The sequence below is a fragment of the Schistocerca cancellata genome, chromosome 2 (genome assembly GCF_023864275.1).
Source record: "Schistocerca cancellata isolate TAMUIC-IGC-003103 chromosome 2, iqSchCanc2.1, whole genome shotgun sequence".
Lineage (NCBI taxonomy): Eukaryota > Metazoa > Arthropoda > Insecta > Orthoptera > Acrididae > Schistocerca > Schistocerca cancellata.
Genome location: NC_064627.1, coordinates 205,355,570 through 205,380,127, shown reverse-complemented (window position 1 = coordinate 205,380,127; position 24,558 = coordinate 205,355,570). Strand labels below are relative to the sequence as shown.

The following is a 24,558-nucleotide window of genomic DNA, read 5'->3' as shown; positions in this document are numbered from 1 at the left end:
TCGCGAAGAAAAAGGGGCAGCCGACCTCGAAAGCCCCAAGAGAACAGTGTGCGGAGGATGCCTGTCCTCCAACAGGTATCGTATGCTCTCTCCAGATCAAAAAATACTGCTACTGTTTGGCGTTTCTGGAGAAAATTGTTCGTGATATAAGTGGAGAGAGCAACAAGATGGTCAACTGCAGAACGATGCTTTCGGAATCCGCATTGGGCAGGTGTTAAAAGACAGCGGGATTCCAGCCACCAAGCTAAACGGTAATTCACCATACGCTCCAAAACCTTACAGACACTACTCGTGAGAGAAATGGGGCAATAGCTAGAGGGGAGATGTTTGTCCTTTCCAGGTTTCGGAACAGGAACGACGATAGCTTCCTGCCATCGTCTGGGAAAAGCACTGTTGGTCCAAATTCGATTATAAAGGCAAAGAAAGGTAACGCAGACTATGGGTTGATAAATGCAGCAACATTTGGATGTGGATACCATCCGGTCCTGGGGCGGAGGAGCGAGAAGAAGAGAGTGCATGTTGGACTTCCCGCATGGAGAAAACAGTATTGTAGCTTTCGCGATTTTGAGAGGAGAAAGCAAGAGGTCGCACTTCTGCTGCACGTTTCTTCGGGAGAAACGCTGGCGGGTAATTTGAAGAGCTCGAAATCTCAGCAAAGTGCTGACCCAATGAGTTAGAAATTGCGACGGGATCAACTAATGTATCATGCACGACAGTGAGCCCAGAGACCGGGGAGAAACTAGGCGCGCCTGAGAACCGTCGAAGCCGACTCAAACTTCCGAGGAGGGAGTGAAGGTGTTAAATGAGCTAATAAAGAATTTCCAGCTTGCCTTCTTGCTATCGCGGATGACACAACGGCATCGCACACGGAACTGATTACAGCGGATACAGTTCGCCAAAGTAGGATGGTGGCGGAAAACGTGAAGAGCACGTCGCCGCTCACGTATTGCGTCACGGCATGCCTCGTTCCACCAAGGAACTGGGGGGCGCCAGGGCAATTCGGAGGTGCGTGGTATTGAACGTTCTGCAGCTGTAAGAATAATGTCGGTAATATGTGTGACCTCATCGTCGACGCTGGGAAAGTGACGGTCATCGAATGTCGCTAGAGACGAAAAAAGTGTCCAATCGGCTTGGGCAAACTTCCAGCGTCGCGGGCGCATATATGGCAGTTGAGGCTGCAGTCTAAGGACACATGGAAAGTGGTCACTCGAGTGTGTGTCATCAAGGGCGAACCAATTGAAGCGCCGAGCTAGCGGAACAGTACAGACCGCAAGGTCCAAATGAGATAAATTTGTCGTGGAGGCAGACAAAAATGTAGGGACCCCAGTGTTGAGGCAAACTAGATTCGCTTGGTGGAAGACGTCTAGCAATAGTGAGCCACGTGGACAAGGATGTGGAGATCCCCAAAGCGGGCGGTGGGCATTTAAGTCCCCAACCAGCAAATAGGGGGGTGGAAGCTGACCAAGAAGATGAAGGAGATCAGCTCGTGCCATTGGTATGGACGATGGAATGTATACAGCACAAAGAGAGAACGTGTATCCAGAAAGGGAAAGACGGACGGCGACAGCTTGGAAGGAAGTGTTTAAGTGGATTGGGTGATAATGGAGAGTATCATGGAGAAGAATCATGAGTCCTCCATGGGCTGGAGTGCCTTCAACAGAGGGGAGATCATATCGGACGGACTGAAAATGAGGGAGAACAAAGCGGTCATGGGGACGCAGCTTTGTTTCCTGAAGACAGAAGATGACCGGCGAGTAGGATCGTAAGAGGATCGACAATTCATCTCGATTGGCTCGAATGCCGCGGATATTCCAGTGGATAATGGGCATAGGGTGAACAGAAAATGGAGGAATGTGACCAAGGTTGCTGTCAGCTCAACGACTGCTCAGAGCTTGCGACCGACAGCATGGAATGGCATTCAGCCGAAGGCAGAAGATCCTGATCCATAGGTTGTTCAGGAGCAGCTCCTGCCACCAGCGATCGGCCGGTTGATCGGCCGCCAGCATTGCGCCTCGTTGACACAGAAGACGGCCGAGGGCTATTTCCGCCAGGTGGTGCTGTAGATGGGACACGCCTTGGCGGAGAAGGAGAGGAACTGGGTTTCTTTGTAGCCTTCTTGGAAATATGATGTTTAGATGGAGGAGGAACCGATGGTTGGGAAGTTGGGGTACGTAAAAAATCTTCACGAGTGTGCTCTTTTTTCGAAGTCTTGGTGTCTGACTTTTGGGCTCGAGGTTTAGCAGAACCCAATGAAAAGTGAGCCATAGAGTGGGCAGGCGAAAGTGGTGAGGTTGAACGGGCGATCTTTGCGCTGGCCGATCTGACGACCGTGGCACTAAAGGTGAGGTCGCAAGTCTGTGTGGCCGCCTCCTTTGTTGGCCAAGGAGAAGCAAGGACAGTGCTGTATTTTCCTGTCTGAGGCACGGTGGGCTGTCGACTGGCGAATAATTTTCGAGCAGCAAAGGTCGAAACCTTTTTCTTCACTCTTATTTCCTGGATGAGCTTTTCGTCCTTAAAAACGGTGCAATCTCGACAGGAAGCAGCGTGGTCACCCATACAGTTGATGCAGCGAGGGGATGGAGGTGGACAAGCACCCTCGTGGGCATCCTTGCCACAGGTAACACATTTGGCCGGATTGGAACAGGACTGGCTGGTGTGATTGAACTGCTGACACCGATAGCAACGCATAGGGTTTGGGACGTAAGGGCGAACGGAAATTATCTCATAGCCTGCTTTGATTTTCGATGGAAGTTGAACTTTGTCAAATGTCAAGAAGACAGTGCGGGTTGGAATGATGTTCGTGTCAACCCTTTTCATAACCTGGTCAGACAGGTAGTGCTGAATTTCTTCGTCAGACAATCCATCGAGGGAGCGTGTATAAATGACTCCACGCGAGGAATTTAAAGTGCGGTGCGCTTCAACCCGGACAGGGAAGGTGTGGAGCAGTGAAGTACGCAGCAATTTTTGTGCCTGGAGGGCACTGACTGTTTCTTACAACAAGGTGCCATTCCGTAATCTGGAACAAGACTTTACAGGACCTGCAATTGCGTCGACACCTTTCTGAATAATGAAAGGGTTGACCGTGGAGAAGTCGTGACCTTCGTCAGACCGAGAAACAACAAGGAACTGTGGCAACGATGGAAGAACTGTCTGTGGCTGAGACTCAGTGAACTTATGCTTGTGAGCAGACATAGTGGAAGGTGAGGAAACCATTGCGGAAGAATCCCCCATGATTACCGGCGTCTCCGATGGCGCGCTCCTCCCTTGTGGGGGCCTTCTCTGAGGGCACTCCCGCCTTAGGTGATTGTTCACACCTCAGGTCACACCTCCCGACAAACGGACGGAGGGACCAATCGGCACTTTCGGAAGGTATCAGCTCGGGTAATCACCCTTCCCTGGGCCTGGCCGTTACCAGGGGGTACGTACGTGTCCTACCTGTCTACCCAGGGCGGGGAATTACGCGTTACCCCGTCACCGGCTACGCAAAAAAATGCGTGGGTCGGCCTTCAGACACGCACAGGGAGGAAGAAAGAGAAAGGGAAAAACAAAGAAAGGGAAAGGAAAGAGGAGAGGTCTCAAATGCCGCAGCGGAGAAAAGGGTAAAGAGAAGAGGTACGGAAAAGAGAAGGACATAGGAAAGATGAAGACATACAAGCAGAGAAGGCGAAGAATGTGGTACATTTACGAGCGTCCGTCTCCGGACGTAGGCACAAACCATACTCCCAGAGGGGGAGAAAGGGAAGGAAAGAGCCAGAGGTGAGGGGAGGAGGGGCGAAGATGGGGGAGAGGGAAGGATGCGGAAAAGGAAGGTATGCAGCCCGGAAAGGAAGGAGGGCCACATTAGCTCACCGAGCAGCTGAAAGGGTGAGGGAGTTCCCCAGCGAGCTGGACGAAGTCTGCCCTGGTGACACCGAATGACGGAGGGATGCAAACAGTACAAAGCAAAAAGATGAAGCGAGGAAGAAAATTGTAGACTGCAACAGCCTGAGGCTGGGTAGTGAGGGAGATGGTCTGACTACGCATATCATCCTGGATGATCAGGATGAATCTCCCACGAGATAGTATGCTGTCCTCAGGGGGGAAGGCCAAAGCAGACCGGAAACAAATGCGAGAGCTCTAAGCACCTGTAAGGATGCAATTTTGTTTCCTGGAGGTAGAGAACAAGTGGCCACTGTAATGCCAAGAGCAGTCGTAATTCTTGTTTATTGATTTAAGGCCGTAAATGTTCCACTGGAGGAGAGTTATGACAAAGAGAGGGCAGGAGGGAAAAAAAATTAAGGGGTGTCACCTCAGTGGCTGCCAAGTCCCAGCCCTCGAAGGCACTCTGCTACATGGCACAGAGACTGGAGGATCCTGCTCCTTGAGATCCATAAGGACATCGGCATGCTCCCTCTGTCAGTCTGTGAAGGCCAGAAATACAGTAGGCTGTGTGTACCGGTGACAGGGAAGTCAGTCGCATGGAGACACCATGAAAGAGGATCTCCGGGTCAGCGAAGGAGAAGACCATTTGCCTATGTTTGAATTCTTGGAGCCTTTCTGGTTGCCGGAGGAAGACTCAGATGTTTGTTGGCTGGAGGGGCATAGAAAGTATTTGTGGCAGTATTCCTCATTTGGTGGCTTGTTGCACAGCTGGAAGAGGAGATGGGGATGGACACTGGGTGATTTTACAACCGCAGTGCTTAATTTGAGGTCACTTACCTGCGTGGCCCTCTCCTCTGTGGAGCAAGATGTAGCAAGAACAATACTGTAGGTACCGGATGGTAGAACGCTGGGTTTCCAACTAGCTACCAACTTGCGAGCGACAGGGTAAGACACTTTGTCTGATTATCGACATACACGGAACAGACTCAGGAGGAAGCTGCATGGTTACCATTCCAATTGATAGAGCAGGGAGAAGGAAGGGGCAATCACCCTCGAGTGCATCCCTACCACAGGTTACACATTTGGCCGGGTGTCGACAAGACATTCGAGTGTGGTTGTGACAATGACACTGGTAGCTGTGCATTGGGTTTGGAATGTATGGCCAAACTGTGATAACTTCATAGCCTGCTTTGATATTTGACGGAAGCATCACTCTGCCAAAAGAGACAAAAGGAGTGCGTGGGGACACTAAGGATGCATCTACCTTTTTCATAGCCCGATGGACCGCAAAATACGCCATGTTCAGAGGGGTACTTTTGGATTTCTACCTTGGTCACACCATCAAGCAGCATAGTGTAAATAACACCACAGAAATAATTCTGTGTTCAATAGGCTTAGGCATGAACAGGATATCTGCAAAGGAGCAAAGCTACAGAATCAGAAGTAGTCTCCACAAGTGAAATGCCATTCCATAGACAGCAGGATTTCACAGGGCCGCCAACTGCATCAACACCTTTCTGAGTAATAAAAACGGATTTACTGTAGCAAAGGATTGACTGTCTTCAGCGCGTGAAATCATAAGGAACTGTGGTGCAGCTGGGAGTGTCTCTGAATCGTGAGCTTCATTCTATTTACATTAAGTAGATGCTGACTGTGAAGAAGATGGACTGGATCATTGTGAGAAAATCTTCCACGATTACCAGTGTCTCCAATGGCAAGCACCTTCCAACTGGGGTCTCCCTCAGAGGGGGACACACCTACCTTACATGATTGTCCCCACCTCAGGTCACACCTCCAGAATATCTGACAGAGGGACCAATAAATAATTTGGAAGGTAGCAACTCAGGCAATCACCCCTGCCTGGGCCTAGCCTGCACCAGGAGCTACATACAAACCCTACGTGATGGGCTGGGGCTGGGAATTGTGTGTTACCTAGTCACGTGTTGTGTCAGACGCATGGGCCTGCCTTCAGGAGGGCATGGGGAGAAAGAAGAAAAAGAGGAACCCTCAAATGCCGAAGCGGAGGAAGGGTAGGAGAAGGGGAATGAAGAAAGAAAAAAGAAATGAAAAACAATGGAGAGACTGTTCTGACGCCAACTACTGAAAATGCATAGCACAGTCACAAAAACATCCCAAAAAAGTTCCCCAAGGGAGGGGGAAAAAGAAGAGCAAGAGGAAAGATGTGCAGCACAGAAGGGAAAAGATACTGCAAAGGCTGGGGCTCAATGGTAACCAAGCATGATGTTGATGGGATGCAGGCATTCATACTTTTTTCTTGCCACAGTATATGACACACAGTTAACTGATTGTGTTTTCATGGTAAGATCATCCACAGCTTGGGTCTGCTGTGCAGCAGGATGACATATGATCAAAGCGTGATCATCAGAAACACCTCATTTCCTTTAAAGGCTAAGCTGAAAGAGCTAGAATCTGTTTGGTTATCCTTGGGACCATTTTGTATGCGTAGGACAAAATGTGTGCCTTACCATACATCATTAGCCTGTAGATCCTGGTCAGTCTTAGTGTGTTAGGTGTCTGTGAAAGGTAACTCCTGAAATGTTTTGTATTGTGTGATAGTTAGCTTTGTAAAGAATTTTTCAGTTTCCATTGTTTATTGATTTTTATTTGCCTTTTATATGTGTGGCAATCTACTAGCAGAGAGACAGTGACGTCGTTTCGTGGCTGCAGCCTCCGTCATCAGTGTGTTTTCTTCTGTGCTAGATAGAATGTCCATTCAGAAAAACCCAACTCCTACAAAATGACATCCACTTCCTGTTCTTACAATATGTACATCTCACATTTACAAGACTTAACACTTCAGTTACAGATTGTTTACAGAGTTTTACATAGACAACGCTTGTCTGTACAAAAGCCACCAATATCCTATTAGGCTAACAAATGATGACTTCATTTATCATGAGATCACTACTGCCACGATCTTCTACATTCCATAGCCCACAGTGCACTTATGAGATGCGACAACAGTGGCATGGAGTAACTGCCCAACTAACAGGTGCCCCAACATGCAGGGGTGCCCTTGTCTCAGTAAGATGCACAAAAGAGAGAAAAATTTTGCACACAGTATGTAGGTCAAAACTAGTTACTTAACTTCCATGAAAACATTGGCCAAGGTCCGCCCATCATTTCTACATTAAAGAAAGATGTGGGGCAACACGTGACTTTCCCCCCAGTGGTACTTTACTCAACACGCCTTGCACCATATTCAAAGTTTTATATGGAACAAAGGTCATCAGTATCTCACCCAGTAATTCAAATGTCTGACGAGCTTGAGATAGTGCAGCAGAAGAAGCTTTAATCAATAGTGATCCCTTATGCATTTCCCACTATGAGTCGCAGTATCATAATTGATCTTCCGTGTGTACCACAATGATTTTGTCACTGTAAAAGTATCTCCCTCTGTTCTAGTACACACAACTCATATTGCTTTGCGACCAGTTATCTGGCTTGTCTCTTTACCCATTGGATAACCAGGTTAGGGAAAACTGCCAGACTGTAATAGTCTGCACTGAAGTATGTACACTTGTCTGATGAGACTCCCTGTCCGATGAAAATGACCATTGCGTTGTTTTTATCTGATGGTTTCATGTGCAAAATGTCCACCCTGATGGCACTTACTCCAATCAAGGGCTCTTCCAACAGGCACCATCCAGCCTCAGCAAAGCTCCTCTGGCACAACGGCCACTGCCATGACTTCTGATGCCTCATAAGATGGGCATCTACTACTTAACATGCATGGGAAACTAGCAGCTCAGGCATCAGAAGCGCCGTCTCTACTTTGTCACAGGGCTCTACCAAAAGTGCACCTAAGAACCTCACCACATTGGATTGGCTTACGCTGGTAAGCATGTATACAAGCCTACATAATTAATGTGCGCAGAGGATCTTCAATGCTGTAGGCAGCTGGTGCTGTTTATGGTGTTCTTCACCAGTAGGGTCACACTACAGAAAAGATTTTTAAAATGGAGGTCAAACCCAGAGGAGGACCAAAAATTACTTTAAAAAAAAAAAATAAAGAGCAAAGTAAATGAATGAATATGGTGAGGAAAAGCAAAACCTAGTGACACAGACAGATCAACATCAAATGTTACTACCTTGAGAAAGAAAGTAAGAAATCAAGGATAGTCTGAGAAAGGAGATTGCAACATACGAAATGAAGTAGGTGCTGCAACAGCTTAGGGCTTCATTCTCGCCTTGCACATACTCACAAAAGAACCTGGGGGGCCCCTGAGGGGATTGGTAGACACGGAATTCTTTGCAAGATGACTATATCTCAACATGGGAAGTTCATCCATAGCAATCTACAAATTGAGACGTTTCATTGTGGCTGGTAGGTAATATAGCAGTTTTTAGATATGGCTCTACTGTGAGTAAGACTGATACTGCACATGGCAGCAATTTCACTATAGCTAAATGTAAACAGGGAATGTTGCAAGCTCCTGGAATCATAGCTGTGGTAGTGGTGGTGGTGGTGGTATTAGTAACAACAATAACACCAACAGGAGCAGCAGCAGCAGAAATTACAATTTCTATTTGCCATTACGGTAGCTTATGCAGTTCTGCAGCCAACATTCCAGTAGTTTCTTTGCTCATGATTCTATGAGTAACATGACATCGGTTGGTTCCAAAACTGATGAAGTCAGAGATATTGAGAAAACTCTGGCGTACTGTGTGCACCTATTGCAACAGCAAATCTGGGTGTACCATATGCACTGTTACTATCACATGCATCATCTCATCTTATGATGAATAGTGTCCTAATCCAAACTGATAATGAGAAATTAATTTATCATTTCAAACAGCTGGAGTCGTTTATTAACAACAAAATAATGAATCAATTAAGGAATGCAAATTTACGATCTGTAATACAGAAACACTATTTAGCCCATAGTAATGTTAAGCATTTGGCAGAAAATCATCAACGCTTATTGTAAACATAGATAGTCAACATGGTGCCTAATGAACAAATACCATTAACTGGCTGACAGGCAAAGGCTAGTGGTGTAAAATGTCACTGCTAAAACCCATCTCAGCAACAGCAGTCCTTGAAATATTAACATAGTAAGTTGCAGAAAGCAGAAATTAATAAATGGTATGACTCATCAGTAAGACCAAAAAAATCACAAGGTGAGTACTGTCTTTGTGTGTGATGCACAAACTGATACAGAGAACAGAAGAGTACACACAGAGACTGTTCTGCCAACAAATACGCTTTGAGTACCTAATGGATCACAAACAGAAAGAAGATTGTAGATGACAGCTTCATTTTACCTGGCCCCAGATACTACACAAATCATGCCACAGCCATTTTTTTTCATTATTAAATATACATGGACATGGGCTCGATATGTCACAAATCTGCTGTGATATTACATTCTTGGGTTTTTAGTTATGCACAAGGAAACCATTTATTTAGCTGGATTACACACTAAAATTTGAACAAAAGATTAGAAAATAATTATTTGCTTTCAGTGTCAGGTTGGACATGAACTGAAGTAACAACTTGCTTAAAAAATTCTACTGATTATTTTAAAGTAGACTTGAATTTTCAGGACCTATACAAACTTTGTAACAACTTACAGAGTATCAACACAGCACATAAGGGCTGCAAGATCATTAAGAAAAAATGAATGCCTCATAAGGAATACTTAGTTCACTCTAATAGTGATAAGTAGCAAAGTCAAAATAATGAAAATTTAATTGAAGTAGCATACTTGAGCCCTTGCAAAACCCAAGGGGTGTTTGGCGGAACTAGTAACAACCGTGACACACTCCTGAAACAAAGCTGGACTTAATACTTGCTGTCATGTACCAATCCTGTAACTGTTTTGTCACTGTGGGAACTAGATATACTGTCATTACTAAAATAATTTGCACAATGAATAACTTAACAATGATGATATACATTTATGAGATGTCATAGCAACATACTTATGTTCATGTAAAAATTTGCTCTCTATGAGGTGCTTGTAATAAATGTGCCTGCTTACCCTTCACCAGAGATAAACTCTTTACCTGAAAACAATGAAACAGAAGTTACACCAGAAGCATGTTGAATAATTTCTATAAAATGTTCTGGAGTTAGTTACATAATTATGAAATATCAATAGAAGATTACTTCTCCTACATGACGACCTTACAGACTGACCTCCTTTGACTTTCATCATAATTAAAGTATTTGAAGGTCAATATCTGGACATAAATTTCATAAACATGTATGATGAGATCCTAAAATATAAAAAAAAATCATACACTGTTAAGCATCAGTACACAATATTTCAAGCTTATTAGAGCAATAAACGGCAGCTAAGTGTGTAAGGTAAGAATCTAACACTTGTAAATTCATTGGTTTATGTCTTGTTGAAAGCAACTTTTATACATTTACTTGAAATTCAGTTTTATTAACAAGTGGAAATGTTAATTAAAAATATCACATTACAATTTTTAACACAATTTCTATCTTTAATTACTAATCTAACTAACTAAATAAAAACAATGTTATTTTTACTACAAATTATGATTCAGGGTTTGTTAACTGACATTTTCATTAGCTAATAAATACGGAATTTAAATAAAAGTAAAAAACAGCTGCTATCATAGAGCCACTACGCTCTCAGTTACCGGCAACTATGTTAATAAGCTTAAAACATTTTGCAAGTAAGAGCAGTCAGGAATCATCTCATTTTTTAGTTTTTTTCCCCAGAATTACGTTGAACTGCTTTAGGAAACTGATATCCTGGCACTGACCTTCAAAATCCTGTAAGTATGGAGAAAATCTAAGAAAGCCAGTCTACAAAATCCCCTTGTTAGTCATATGATTGGAAAGACAACAGCATAAATGCAGAACAGAATCAGAAATATGATGACAAGCAGTTTTTTCTTACATGTTTGCAAATACGGTATGAATCAATTTCTTGTCTCAATCATCCATTTCGCTTGGCAACATTGTCAATAAAACCATAAATTTCCTGATGCAGTTCGCACAGAAAGCAATTTGAATTCATTTGCCAATATATCCCTACTATTAATTTCCTCACAGAGAAAATGGTGTGCCATGTCAAAAATTGAACACAGACCTTTGTCTTTGTCATGGACACACAATCAACGAGGCTCTTATCACATACCATGGCCCAAGTCAAAGCTTCAACTTGCCAGAGCCTGGCTCTACAGTGATTCTGCTGCATACAATGTTGAACCAGTGCTCCTCAAAGAGATGACATGGCTGGACGGCAATAGACTATCCACAATAAAATGTTCACTCTGTGGTCACTGTGAGTTTCAATACACTTCCTGACAGACAAATTTGGCACAGAAGTTTGCCTCAGAACCTGATCTGTGTCCTGTGAGGCCATCCTGACTGGGTAAGTCTGCCTTAAATAATATACACAAGACTATGTTACAATAACAGACGAAAATGTCAGCAAGGCTGATGAAACATTGTTTCATAAAAATGATGGTTTCTGAGGTCAACAAAACTGACTGACTTGAAGCATCCAATATATCATAAAATATTAAGTTCTTTGCACGTGGTCACTGCACTTGACTTTTGTGACAGGACGTCTATTTTTATGTTACTTTGGTACCCTCAGACCAATACAAGACCAATCATGGTCCATTACTGCAACTTGATACCTTTGTAATTCAAAATCACTGTGTAGCTATGAAATGATATGGCAGGAATGTTCATTGGTCTCATTGTTTTTCTTATACTTTTAAAATCCTAAGTTTTACTACGCAGTTGGTAAAGTAAGATTTATATGAAGATAATTTTCATTTAAGGGTAAAGCAATTTGGTTTGTGCAGAGAGATTTTATTTTATTTTATTACTTAAAAGTACCTGTTCTCTTAAGATTGGGATATCAACAATATTAGCAAAAGGATAGAGTGCTACTCATCATAAAGCGACTGCTGTGTTCGGATGCGGGCTGAGTTGGCATCTCTTCGCTCCCAGCTTCAGGCAGTGTTGGCTTCGGTCACACAGCTTGAGCCTGTTGCCAATGGGCATCACTGTGGGGGTCCGGACGGGGGTTTGTCGGGGACAGCCAGCTTGTCCCACGCATCCCCCGATTGGACTATGGCTGTGGCTGCCTGGGATACTGCCTGCATTGAGGCTGACCCCTCACCCGTGGTAGAGTGGGAGGTCGTCTCGAGGTGTGGCAGGGAGCAAAAGACATTCCAGAGGGCTGAATGGAAGGCCTCTCCAGTTTGTCTGACGAATCGGTTCCAGGCTCTGTCTCCGGATGATACTGATCTTTGGCCGGACATGGCTGCTTGTCCTGTTCCAGAGGTTGCACCTCAGTCTGCAAGATCTGGGCAGTCGCAGAGGGTGGGCTTACTGGTAGTTGGGAGCTCCAACGTTAGGCACATAATGGAGCCCCTTAGGGATATGGCTGCAAGGGAGGGGAAAAAAACCAAAGTGCACTCCGTGTGCATACCGGGGGGAGTCATTCCAGATGTGGAAAGGGTCCTTCCGGATGCCATGAAGGGTACAGGGTGCACCCATCTGCAGGTGGTCGCTCATGTCGGCACCAATGATGTGTGTCACTATGGATTGGAGGAAATCCTCTCTGGCTTCCGGCAGCTATCTGATTTGGTGAATACTGCCAGTCTCGCTAGCGGGATGAAAGCAGAGCCACCATCTGCAGCATCGTCGACAGGACTGACTGCGGACCTTTGGTACAGAGCCGAGTGGAGGGTCTGAATCAGAGGCTGAGACAGTTCTGCGACCCTGTGGGCTGCAGGTTCCTCGACTTGCACCATAGGATGGTGGGGTTTCAGGTTCCACTGGATAGGTCAGGAGTCCACTACACACAGCAGGCGGCTACACGCACATGTAGCCGGGGTTGTGTGGCGTGGACTGGGCGGTTTTTTAGGTTAGATGGCCTCAGGCAAGTAAAGAAAGGACAACAGCCTCAAAGGGTGCGGGGCAAAGTCAGGACATGCAGGGACCAAGCAGCAATTGGTATTTTAATTGTAAACTGTCGAAGCTGCGTTGGTAAAGTACCGGAACTTCAAGCGCTGATAGAAAACACCGAAGCTGAAATCATTATAGGTACGGAAAGCTGGCTGAAGCCAGAAATCATTTCTGTCGAAATTTTTACAAAGGCACAGATGGTGTTTAGAAAGGATAGATTGCATGCAACCGGTGCTGGCGTGTTTGTCGCTGTTAGTAGTAGTTTATCCTGTAGTGAAATAAAAGTGGATAGTTCCTGTGAATTATGGGGAGGTTATACTCAACAACCAAGCTAGGTTAATAATTGGCTCCTTTTACCGACCTCCCGACTCAGCAGCATTACTGGCAGAACAACTGAGAGAAAATCTGGAATACATTTCACATAAATTTCCTCAGCATGTTATAGTCTTAGGCGGAGATTTCAATTTACCAGATATAGACTGGGACACTCAGATGTTTAGGACGGGTGGTAGGGACAGAGCATCGAGTGACATTATACTAAGTGCACTATCCGAAAACTACCTCGAGCAATTAAACAGAGAACCGACTCATGGAGATAACATCTCGGACCTACTGACAAGAAAGAGACCCAAACTTTTCGACTCTAAGCGCAGAACAGATAATCAGTGATCATAAGGCCATTCCAGCATCCCTGAATATGGAAGTAAATAGGAATATAAAAAAAGGGAGGAAGGTTTATCTGTTTAGCAAGAGTAATAGGAGGCAGATTTCAGACCACCTAACAGATCAAAATGAAAATTTCTGTTCAGACACTGACAATGTTCAGTGTTTAAAGAAAAAGTTCAACGCAATCGTAAAATGCGTTTTAGACAGGTACATGCCAAGTAAAACTGTGAGGGACGGGAAAAACCCACCATGGTTCAACAACAAAATTAGGAAACTACCACGAAAGCAAAAAGAGCTTCACTGCAAGTTTAAACGCAGCCAAAACCTCTCAGACAAACAGAATCTAAAATATGTCAAAGTTAGCATAAGGAGGGCTATGCATGAAGCGTTCAGGGAATTCGAAAGTAAAATTCTATGTACCGACTTGACAGAAAATCCTAGGAAGTTCTGGTCTTACGTTAAATCAGTAAGTGGATCGAAACAGCGTATCCAGACACTCTGGGATGATGATGGCACTGAAACAGAGGATGACACGTGTAAAGCTGAAATACTAAACACCTTTTTCCAAAGCTGTTTCACAGAGGAAGACTGCACTGCAGTTCCTTCTCTAAATCCTCGCACAAACGAAAAAATGGCTGACATCAAAATAAGTGTCCAAGGAATAGAAAAGCAACTGAAATCACTCAACAGAGCAAAGTCCACTGGACCTGATGGGATACCAATTCGATTCTACACAGAGTACACGAAAGAACTTGCCCCCCTTCTAATAGCCGTGTACCGCAAGGCTCTAGAGGAACGGAAGGTTCCAAATGATTGGAAAAGAGCACAGCTAGTCCCAGTTTTGAAGAAGGGTCGTCAAGCAGATGCGCAAAACTATAGACTTATCTCTCTGACATCGATCTGTTGTAGAATTTTAGAACACGTTTATTGCTCGCGTATCATGTCATTTCTGGAAACCCAGAATCTATTCTGTAGGAATCAACATGGATTCCGGAAACAGCGATCGTGTGAAATCCAACTCGCTTCATTTGTTCACGAGACCCAGAAAATATTAGATACAGGCTCCCAGGTAGATATCATTTTCCTTGACTTCTGGAAGGCGTTCGATACAGTTCCGCACTGTCGCCTGATAAACAACGTAAGAGCCTACGGAATATCAGATCAGCTGTGTGGCTGGATTGAAGAGTTCTTAGCAAACAGAACACAGCATGTTGTTCTCAATGGAGAGACGTCTACAGCCGTTAAAGTAGCCTCTGGCGTGCCACAAGGGAGTGTTATAGGACCATTGCTTTTCACAATATATATAAACAACCTAGTAGATAGTGTCGGAAGTTCCTTACGGCTTTTCGCGGATGATGCTGTAGTATACAGAGAAGTTGCAGCATTAGAAAATTGCAGTGAAATGCAAGAAGATCTGCAGCGAATAGGCTGCTTCGGGGAGTGGCAACTGACCCTTAACATAGACAAATGTAATGTACTGCCAATACAGAGAAAGAAGAATCCTTTATTGTATGATTATATGATAGCGGAACAAACACTGGTAGCAGTTACTTCTGTAAAATATCTGGGAGTATGTGTACGGAACGATTTGAAGTGGAACGATCATATAAAATTCTTGGAAAGATGGGTGCCAGGTTGAGATTCATTGGGAGAGTCCTTAGAAAACATAGTCCATCAACAAAGGAGGTGGCTTACAAAACACTCCTTCGACCTATACTTGAGTATTGCTCATCAGTGTGGGATCCATACCAGGTCGTGTTGACAGAGGAGGTAGAGAAGATCCAAAGAAGAGCAGCGCATTTCGTCACAGGGTTATTTGGTAAGCGTGATACCGTTTTACGGAGATGTTTAGCAAACTCAAGTGGCAGACTCTGCAAGAGAGGCGCTCTGCATCGTAGTGTAGCTTGCTGTCCAGGTTTCGAGAGGGTGCGTTTAAGGATGAGGTATCGAATATATTGCTTCCTCCTACCTATACCTCCTGAGGAGATCACGAATGTAAAATTAGCGAGATTTGAGCACGCACAGAGGCTTTCCAGCAGTTGTTCTTCCCGCGAACCATATGTGACTGGAACAGGAAAGGGAGGCAATGACACACTGTTGGGTGCCTTGTGGAGTATAAATGTAAATGTTGCAGACATGTACAACAAAAAGACTGTTCACATTTAGCCTTTGGCCACAGCTCTCTTCAGAAAAGAAAACATACATAAACATTTCAATACGAAATGTAGGAGGGGGAAGGAAAGGGAAAGGATGGGTGAGAAATCATGACAACTAGCCGCATGGGGCATTGTGGCAATGCAGTGGCGAAAGCCGAAATTTGTGATGGCTCGGACTTGAACCCAGATTTACCACTGTCAAGAGCAGCTGCCTCAACTGCTTCGGCCATCTGGACATAATCCCCAACCAACTCAAATTTCAACCTTATCATGTGCTGCAATGCAGCATCACTCATCCACTAAACTCTCTACTTGCAAATTCTGATCCTGTAGGAGTTCGGATGATATTCGCACGGAAACAAATGTCGTGGTGCCATTACCCTCTTTTTCAGAAATTTATACATCTGAGTGGTGTATGTTCTGTCAGACATGCCCAACAGAATAGACACCACTGGCACATGCACACGCACACACATTCATAAAAGCTAGCACACCTCATGCGCATGACTGCCATCGCTGGCAGTTCGGGCCAGAATGCCTAGTATGGCGGCCCGAGCTGCCGCCAGAGATGGAGATCATGTGTGTGTGAGGTGTGCTTGTGTGTGTGTGTGTGTGTGTGTGTGTGTGTGTGTGTGTGTGTGTGTGTGTGTGTGTGTCCATTGGCATTACTGAAAAGGTAAATACCGGCCAACAAGTTTTTCTCATAATTTTATAGTTTTGAAACGACTTAATACCATCATATCACTATTCTTCCTCTTCTGACCTTGTTGGGAATGGTGTATCTCATGTGAAGAAATGATCCTGAGAAGAAAATGGGAAGTTCTGGATGAAATATAATTAATGGTAAGAGCACCATTTCTAACTGGTCAACAAGTAATAAGAAATGCCTGTCAATAAGACACTAAGACCCAGCATTACAAAACTAACTCTCCCGGAAGCAACTTATGCTTGTGAAACTCTGTTCCAAATTAAAAATGAAATAAGAACCGATCAACTCCTGAAGAATGAGCAAAGAATTATCAGAACACACATCAGCAAAAAATATCAGGTTGATGGAGTCTGGAGAATCCTCCCTAATGAAACTGTCTATTGTGAGATTGACCCAATTGTCAGCAAAATGAAGAAGAAAAGAATCTCATATTTGTCTCATGTCTTACGACTGCCTGACAACAGGATTTTAAAACAACTAGTGATGAGAAGTCTTGGAAAGAAGGCAGGAAGACAGTGGGTCAAAGAAATTCAGCAAGATCTTGAAGCAGTTGGACTTAGAATTACTGATGCAGAGAACAAAAACAAAATTAGCTCTCCCCTTGTGAATCGTAGATTTTCAGCAGAAATGATGCACATAAGAACAGTAGAGATTTCACACAAGTTCAGAAAATAGCATTAGGAAAGAATGAAAAAGTACTAGGCTGAGTGCAAGAAGCAAGTAGTTCAATCTTCAAAGAGAAAGTGAGCATGAAAAGACTCAAGTGGCCCAATGTGGCCAATCACGTTAATAATAATAATAATAATAATAATAATGGTAGGAGTATTTGTCACCAGTTACTGTGTAGTTGAGGTGGTGAATGCTCGAAAGGCACATAAAAAAAGACTGAAATGTTGCTCAGTTTTTGGAAAATGCCGTCATTCAGATCTGACTATGTGAGTGTTGTATTAGTTAACCCCAAAAAAGGACACTGTCTGAAAGCTCAGCAATGCTTTCAATCTTAATGTGGTTATATATTGCTCTAATGCCTGAACTATATAATGAGTGGCTACCTTTACTCCTTTCATTATTTGTAGTAAAAACTGCCTAGATTACTCTTAATCCAAGTTCTGTTTTTATATACCAAAGTCAGTATTGTATTTTATTTAATGCTCTGATTATATTTTCTCGTTGAGTTATGAACACTTATTATTATTATTACTATATAGGACAAGAGAACAATTTCATGCATGTTGCTTAGAAATTATTATGAAGCAAAATTAAATTTGAATTTTTGAATGGAAGCTACTGTCAGCAGAGACTGAAGAAATAATTGATGCTATTTAGAGCAATATTGGATGCAAGGGGAGGACAGTCAACTGTACATATTCTGATCACAATAGATTATTTCCTCGCTATGTACTTAACTCTTACCCTTTCTTTCACATACAAACCCTTTCTAAAAACACAAACACCAGTAGTGCCCCTTTGACAATGCAGATCAGGTTTGCTCTAAATACACATTGTAATGGACATGAGCATTAGTTACTTTTGGCACTGGATGTAGTGAGTTCATGTTAGTCAAAAATGCCTTTAAACCTCAAGTGGGTGCGCCGTTTTTCATAACACGAGCAGGTGCATGGTGCACTTTGTACAAATGAAAAGAATAGCTTTCCTTATGTTACCAAGGTAAGTCAAACAATGGAAAATTCAGGATGGAATATAACAACACGAGAGAAGGAAAGTTGCTACTCACCATATAGCGGAGATGCTGAGTCGCAAAAGGCACAATAAAAAGATTCACACAATCATAGCTTTCGGCCATCAAGGCCTTTGTCAGCAGTAGACACACATACACACACGCACACACACACTCGCGCAAGCGCAACTTGCACACATGTCTGCAGAGTCAGGGAGCTGAAACTACACTGCAAGCAGCAGCACCAGTGCATGATGGGGGTGGCGACTGGGTGGGGTAAGGAGGAGGCTGTGGCGGGGAGGAGAAGGGATAGTATTGTGGGAGTGGTGGACAGTAAAGTGTTGCAGTTTAGATGGAGGGTAGGAGAGAAGGTGCAGAGGGGGGAGGGGGTAAGTAGCGGAAGGAGAGAAATAAAAATAAATTAAAAGACTGGGTGTGGCGGTGAAATGACAGCTGTGTAGTGCTGGAATGGGAACAGGGACGGCGCTGGATGGGTGAGGACAGTGACTAACGAAGGTTGAGGCCAGGAGGGTTACGGAAACGCAGGATGTATTGCACGGAAAGTTCCCACCTGTGCCGTTCAGAAAAGCTGGTGCTGGTGGGAAGGATCCATATGGCACAGACTGCGAAGCAGTCATTGAGATGAAGGGTATCATGTTTGGCAGCGTGTTCAGCTTACAGGGTGGTCCACTTGTTTTTTGGCCACAGTTTGTCGGTGGCCATTCATGTGGACAGACGGCTTGTTGGTTGTCATGCCTACATAGAATGCAGCACAGTGGTTGCAGCTTAGCTTGTAAATCACATGACTGGTTTCACAGGTAGCCCTGCCTTTGATGGGATAGGTGACGTCAGTGACCGGACTGGAGTAGGTGGTGGTAGGAGGATGTATGGGACAGGTCTCGCATCTAGGTCTATTACAGGGGTATGAGCCATGAGGTAAGAGATTGGGAGCAGGGGTTGTGTAAGGATAGACGAGTATATTGTGTAGATTCGGTGGACGGTGGATTACCATGGTAGGAGGGGTGCGAAGGATAGTGGGTAGGACATTTCTCATTTCAGGGCATGACGAGAGGTAATCGAAACCCTGGCGGAGAATGTAATTCAGTTGCTCCAGTCCTGGATGGTACTGAGTTACAAGGGGAATGCTCATCTGTGGCCGGACTGTGGGACTTTGGGAGGTGGTGGGAGACTGGGAAGATAAGGCATGGGAGATTTGTTTTTGTACAAGGATGGGAGGATAATTACAGTCAGTCAAGGCTTCAGTGAGACCCTCGGTATATTTAGAGAGGGACTGCTCGTCACTGCAGATGCGACAACCACGGGTGGCTAGGCTGTACAGAAAGGACTTCTTGGTATGAAAAGGGTGGCAGCTGTCAAAGTGGAGGTATTGCTGGTGGTTAGTAGCTTTGATATGGATGGAGGTACTGATGTAGCCATCTCTGAGGTGGAGGTCAACATGGCTTGTTGGGTTGAGTAGGACCAGGTGAAGCAAATGGGGGAGAAGTTGTTGAGGTTCTGGAGGCATATGGATAGGGTGTCTTCACCTTCAATCCAGATAGCAAATATGTCATCGATGAATCTGAACCAGGTGAGGGGTTTAGGATTCTGGGTTTTTAGGAAGGGTTCCTCTAGATGGCCCATGAATAGGTTAGCATAGGATGGTGCCATGCAGGTGCCCATAGCCGTACCACGGATTTGTTTGTAGGTAATGCTAAAAGACAACATCCAACACCAATTTCTCACCAGACCCACTGATTTGCTGTACGGTGCTGTTAACAACATTGTCCCTCGAATACAGGTACAGTTGATGAATGATAAGCATTTGTTATGAATATCATCATCTTAGCTAAAAATCAACTTATGTTAATTATTGTTTTTGTATCATATGAAGTGACATATGTTGGTCATTTTGTGCACTTCTTTAGTTTCAATAAAACCACATGTCATTTCAAGCATGTGTATCAGTTGTCACCTCTCTACCTACATTATTCTGCGAAGTATTGAATTCTTGGAGGGTAAAATCACCTTGTATATGATAATGGAGAAATACTGGAGAGCAGGCAGTAAAGAAAAAGAAACACATATTTTGGTGTTCCTCGGGGCTCCATTTTAGCTGTATTCCTATTCATACATTGCGTAAAAATGATTTCCCAAGCTCCCTAGAAAATAAGAATTTGATCGCTATGTATGCTAATGACATATCCGGTGTACACACAGTGAGCCCTGCCTAACTGAAGAGCTTCAAAACTTTACTGAAAAGACTGGAGTGCGCTTTGAATATTATTCACTTTAAAAAGTCAAGACATTGCAAATGATGAAATTCTGCCAAAAACATGTCCAGAATGTAATTTTCTGGGTTTACAGATTGATGACAGACTTTCATGGAAGGAACAGGTAAAAAAAATCACATCTAGTCTATATCTTTTCAGGAGATTATCACCATATCATAATTCTGAAGCCCTAAAGACTGTTCATTTTGTATTAGTATACACTTTGTTGTCTTATGGAATAGTATTGTGGGGTGGAACAAGACACTAATATGAGAAGGGTTTTCATAATGCACAAGAGCCTTGTGGATCATAGTGAAAGTAAAACAAGGCACATTTTGGAAAAGACAATTCATTGGGTACAATATTTTCACAGTTTATGCTGCGTACATGCTGGAAACCGCTATGCTAGTGAAAAAGATACTAAGGTAACATATAGGAACACGAAAATGCGCAACCATAACAAGGCACAAAAAAGACTTTCACATGATAACACAAGATTAACTTCAACAGCAAAACACCCCTATATCAAAGAATCTGTATTTCCTAATTTGTTGCTGAATGAAGTTGAGATGCTGACAGGGGTTACTTTTACAAAGCATCTCAAGCAGTGGCTTATCCAAAAATGCCCACATAACTTTGATTTAACATAAATAATAGTATAAGAAACAATCACATACTAGAAATAAGTACAATATTTTTTTTTTTTTTTGTTTTAGGGCGCAAAACTTCTATGGTCATTAGCGCCCAGCCCGTGACTTAGGAAACAGTAAAAAACCGAAATTTAAAACCAGCAGCAATGGGAACAAAGTCATAAAATTGGAGAAACTAAAAGCAGAAGGAATGCTTAAAAATCCACTACAGAAAGGGGTTGGTTGTCCCAAAAAAAAGCTTCAAATGACTGACGTCATTTCACTGTCACTAATAAACTGGAGAACGCGGTCGGCTGAGCGCGTGTCATCTGCTAAAATCGACGATAGATCAGGCGATAGCTGTAGACGGGAGCGTAACGGATTAAAATAGGGGCATTCAATTAAAAGGTGTCTTACCGTCCACAGCTGAGAGCAGTGGGGACAGAGTGGGGGAGGATCGCCGCTTAAAAGATGTCGATGGCTAAAAAGACAGTGCCCTATCCGGCGTCTAGCTAAAATTACCTCCTCCCGACGACGCGTTCGGGAGGAAGAGGTCCAAGCGCAAGGAAGGGCTTTCACTTCCCGCAATTTATTATGGGGAAGTGTTGACCAATGCGCATGCCATAATTGAGCAACTTTGCGACATAAACCGCTCCGTAGATCGGTGAAGGGAAGCGACTGAATAGCTGGCCGAGGAAGAGAGACTGCAGCCTTGGCCGCTATATCGGCCGCCTCATTCCCACAGATACCAGCGTGTCCCGGGAGCCAGAGGAACGCCACCGAGACGCCCCCCAGGTGGAGCAAGCGCAGACAGTCCTGAATCCGGTGGACCAGAGGGTGCACAGGGTAAAGAGCTTGGAGACTGAGGAGAGAGCTGAGAGAATCGGAGCAGATAACGTACTGTATCCGCTGATGGCGGCGGATGTAGTGGACAGCCTGGAGAACAGCGTAAAGCTCCTCAGTATAGACTGAACACTGGTCGGGAAGCCGAAAGTGATTTGGGGTGTCGCCAACAACATAGGCACTCCCTACACCTAACGATGTTTTCGAGCCATCGGTGTAAATAAATGTGGCTTCCGTCATTTGTGCACATAGAGCAGCAAATGCCCGACGATAAACAAGTGAAGGGGTACCATCCTTGGGAAATCGACGAAGGTCACGGAGCAGGCAGATCCGGGGACGGAGCCAAGGCGGTGCTGTACCCCAAGTTGTCAAGAAGGTTTTAGGAAAGCGGAAGGAAAGAGAATGGAGCAGTTGACGGAAGCGGACTCCCGGTGGTACTAGGGAGGAGGGGCGGCCTGCATACCCTACATCAAAGGAGGCATCGAAAAATATGTCATGGGCTGGATTAGCAGGCATGGAAGACAGATGGCTGGCATAACGGCTCAGAAGGACTGCTCGCCGATTGGACAGCGGAGGTTCAGCAGTCTCAGCATAAAGGCTTTCCACAGGGCTGGTGTAAAAAGCTCCAGACACTAAACGTAATCCACGGTGGTGGATAGAGTCGAGACGCCGAAGAATAGACGGCCGAGCAGAGGAGTAGACTATGCTTCTATAGTCCAATTTCGAGCGCACTAAAGCGCGATAGAGGCGGAGAAGGACCACTCGGTCCGCTCCCCATGAGGTACCATTCAGGACACGGAGGGTGTTGAGGGATCGCAGACAGCGAGCCGAAAGATACGAAACGTGGGAGGACCAGCATAGTTTTCTGTCAAACATAAGACCCAAGAATTTAGCAACGTCTGACACAATATGTTGTTGTGGTCTCCAGTCCATAGACTGGTTTGATGCAGCTCCCCACACTACTCTATCCTGTACAAGCTGCTTCAGCCCCAAGTAACTACTGCAACCCACATCCTTCCGAATCTGCTTAGCGTATTCATCTCTTGGTATCCCTCTACGATTTTTACCCTCCACGCTGCCCTCCAATACTAAATTGGTGATCCCTTGAGCCCCAGACTGTGTCCTACCAACCGATCCATTCTTCTGGTCAAGTTGCGCCACAAATTCCTCTTCTCCCCAATTCTGTTGAGTACCTAATCTTCAAAGTTCTTCTGTAGTACTACATTTCGAAAGCTTCTATTCTCTTCTTGTCTAAACTATTTATCATCCATGTTTCACTTCCATTCATGGCTACACTCCATACAAGTACTTTCAGAAAAGACTTCCTGACACTTAAATCTACACTCAATGTTAACAAAAAATCTATACCCAATGGTAACAAACTTCTCTTCTTCAGAAACGCTTTCCCTGCCATTGACAGTCTAAATTTTATATCCTCTCTACTTCGACCATCATAAGTTATTTTGCTCCCCAAATAGCAAAACTCCTTTACTACTTTAAGTGTCTCATTTCCTAATCTAATTCCCTCAGCATCACCCAAGTTAATTCGACTACATTCCATTATCCTCGTTTTGCTTTTGTTGATGTTCATCCTGTATCCTCCTTTCAAGACACTGTCCATTCTGTTCAACTGCTCTACCAGGTCCTTTGCTGTCTCAGGCAGAATTACAATGACATCGGCAAACCTCAAAGTTTTTATTTCTTCTCCATAGATTTTAATACCCACTCCAAATTTTTCTTTTGTTTCCTTTACTACTTGCCCAATAGACATATCGAATAACATCAGAGATAGGCTACAATCCTGTCTCACTCCCTTCTCAACCACTGCTTCCCTTTCATGCCCTTTGACTCATAACTGCCATCTGGTTTCTGTACGAACTGTAAATAGCCTTTCGCTCCCTGTATTTTACCCCTGCCACTTCAGAATTTGAAAGAGAGTATTCCAGTCAACATTGTCAAAAGCTTTCTCCAAGTCTACAAATGCTAGAAACGTAGGTTTTTCTTTCAATAATCTATTCTTTAAGATAATTCATAGGGTCAAGTATTGCCTCTTGTTCCAACAATTCTATAGAATCCACACTGATCTTCCCCAAGGTCAGCTTCTATCAGTTTTTCCATTCGTCTGTACAGAATTCGTGTTAGTATTTTGCAGCCGTGACTTATTAAACTGACAGTTCGGTAATTTTCACATCTGTAAACGCCTGCTTTCTTTGGAATTGGAATTATTATATTCTTCTTGAGGTCTGAGGGTATTTCGCCTGTTTCATACATCTTGCTCACCAGATGGTAGAGTTTAGTCAAGACTGGCTCTCCCAAGGCCGCCAGTAGTTCCAATGGAATGTTGTCTACTCCAGGGGCCTTGTTTCGACTCAGGTCTTTCAGTACTCTGTCAAATCTGCATGCAGTATCGTATCTCCCATTTCATCTTCATCTACAACCTCTTTCATTTCTATAATATTGCCCTCAAGTACACCCCTCTTGTATAGACCCTCTACATACGCCTTCCACCTTTCTGCTTTCCTTTCTTTCTTAGAACTGGCTCTTGATATTCATAAAAAAAGGTTCTCTTTTCTCCAAAGGTCTCTTTAATTTTTCTTTAGGCAGTATCTATCTTACCCCTAGTGATATATGCCTCTACATCCTTACATTTGTCCTCTAACCATTCCTGCTTAGCCATTTTGCACTTCCTGTCAATCTCATTTTTGAGAGGTTGTCTTCCTTTTTGCCTGCTTCATTTACTGAATTTTTATATTTTCTCCTTTCATCAATTAAATTCAATATCTCTTGTTACCCACGGATTTCTATGAGCCCCTG

The 24,558-nt window shown here is 44.0% G+C and overlaps 1 long non-coding RNA gene across 1 annotated transcript in view; it reads right to left on the bottom strand.

Moving 5' to 3' along the window:
- LOC126161537 (uncharacterized) overlaps positions 1–24,558 on the bottom strand; it is a 142,308-nt gene that overhangs the window by 104,461 nt on the left and 13,289 nt on the right. Inside the window, exon 2 of the long non-coding RNA XR_007534929.1 lies at positions 9,870–9,894. This is a non-coding gene — a long non-coding RNA (uncharacterized LOC126161537). The remainder of the gene's footprint in view (positions 1–9,869; positions 9,895–24,558) is intronic.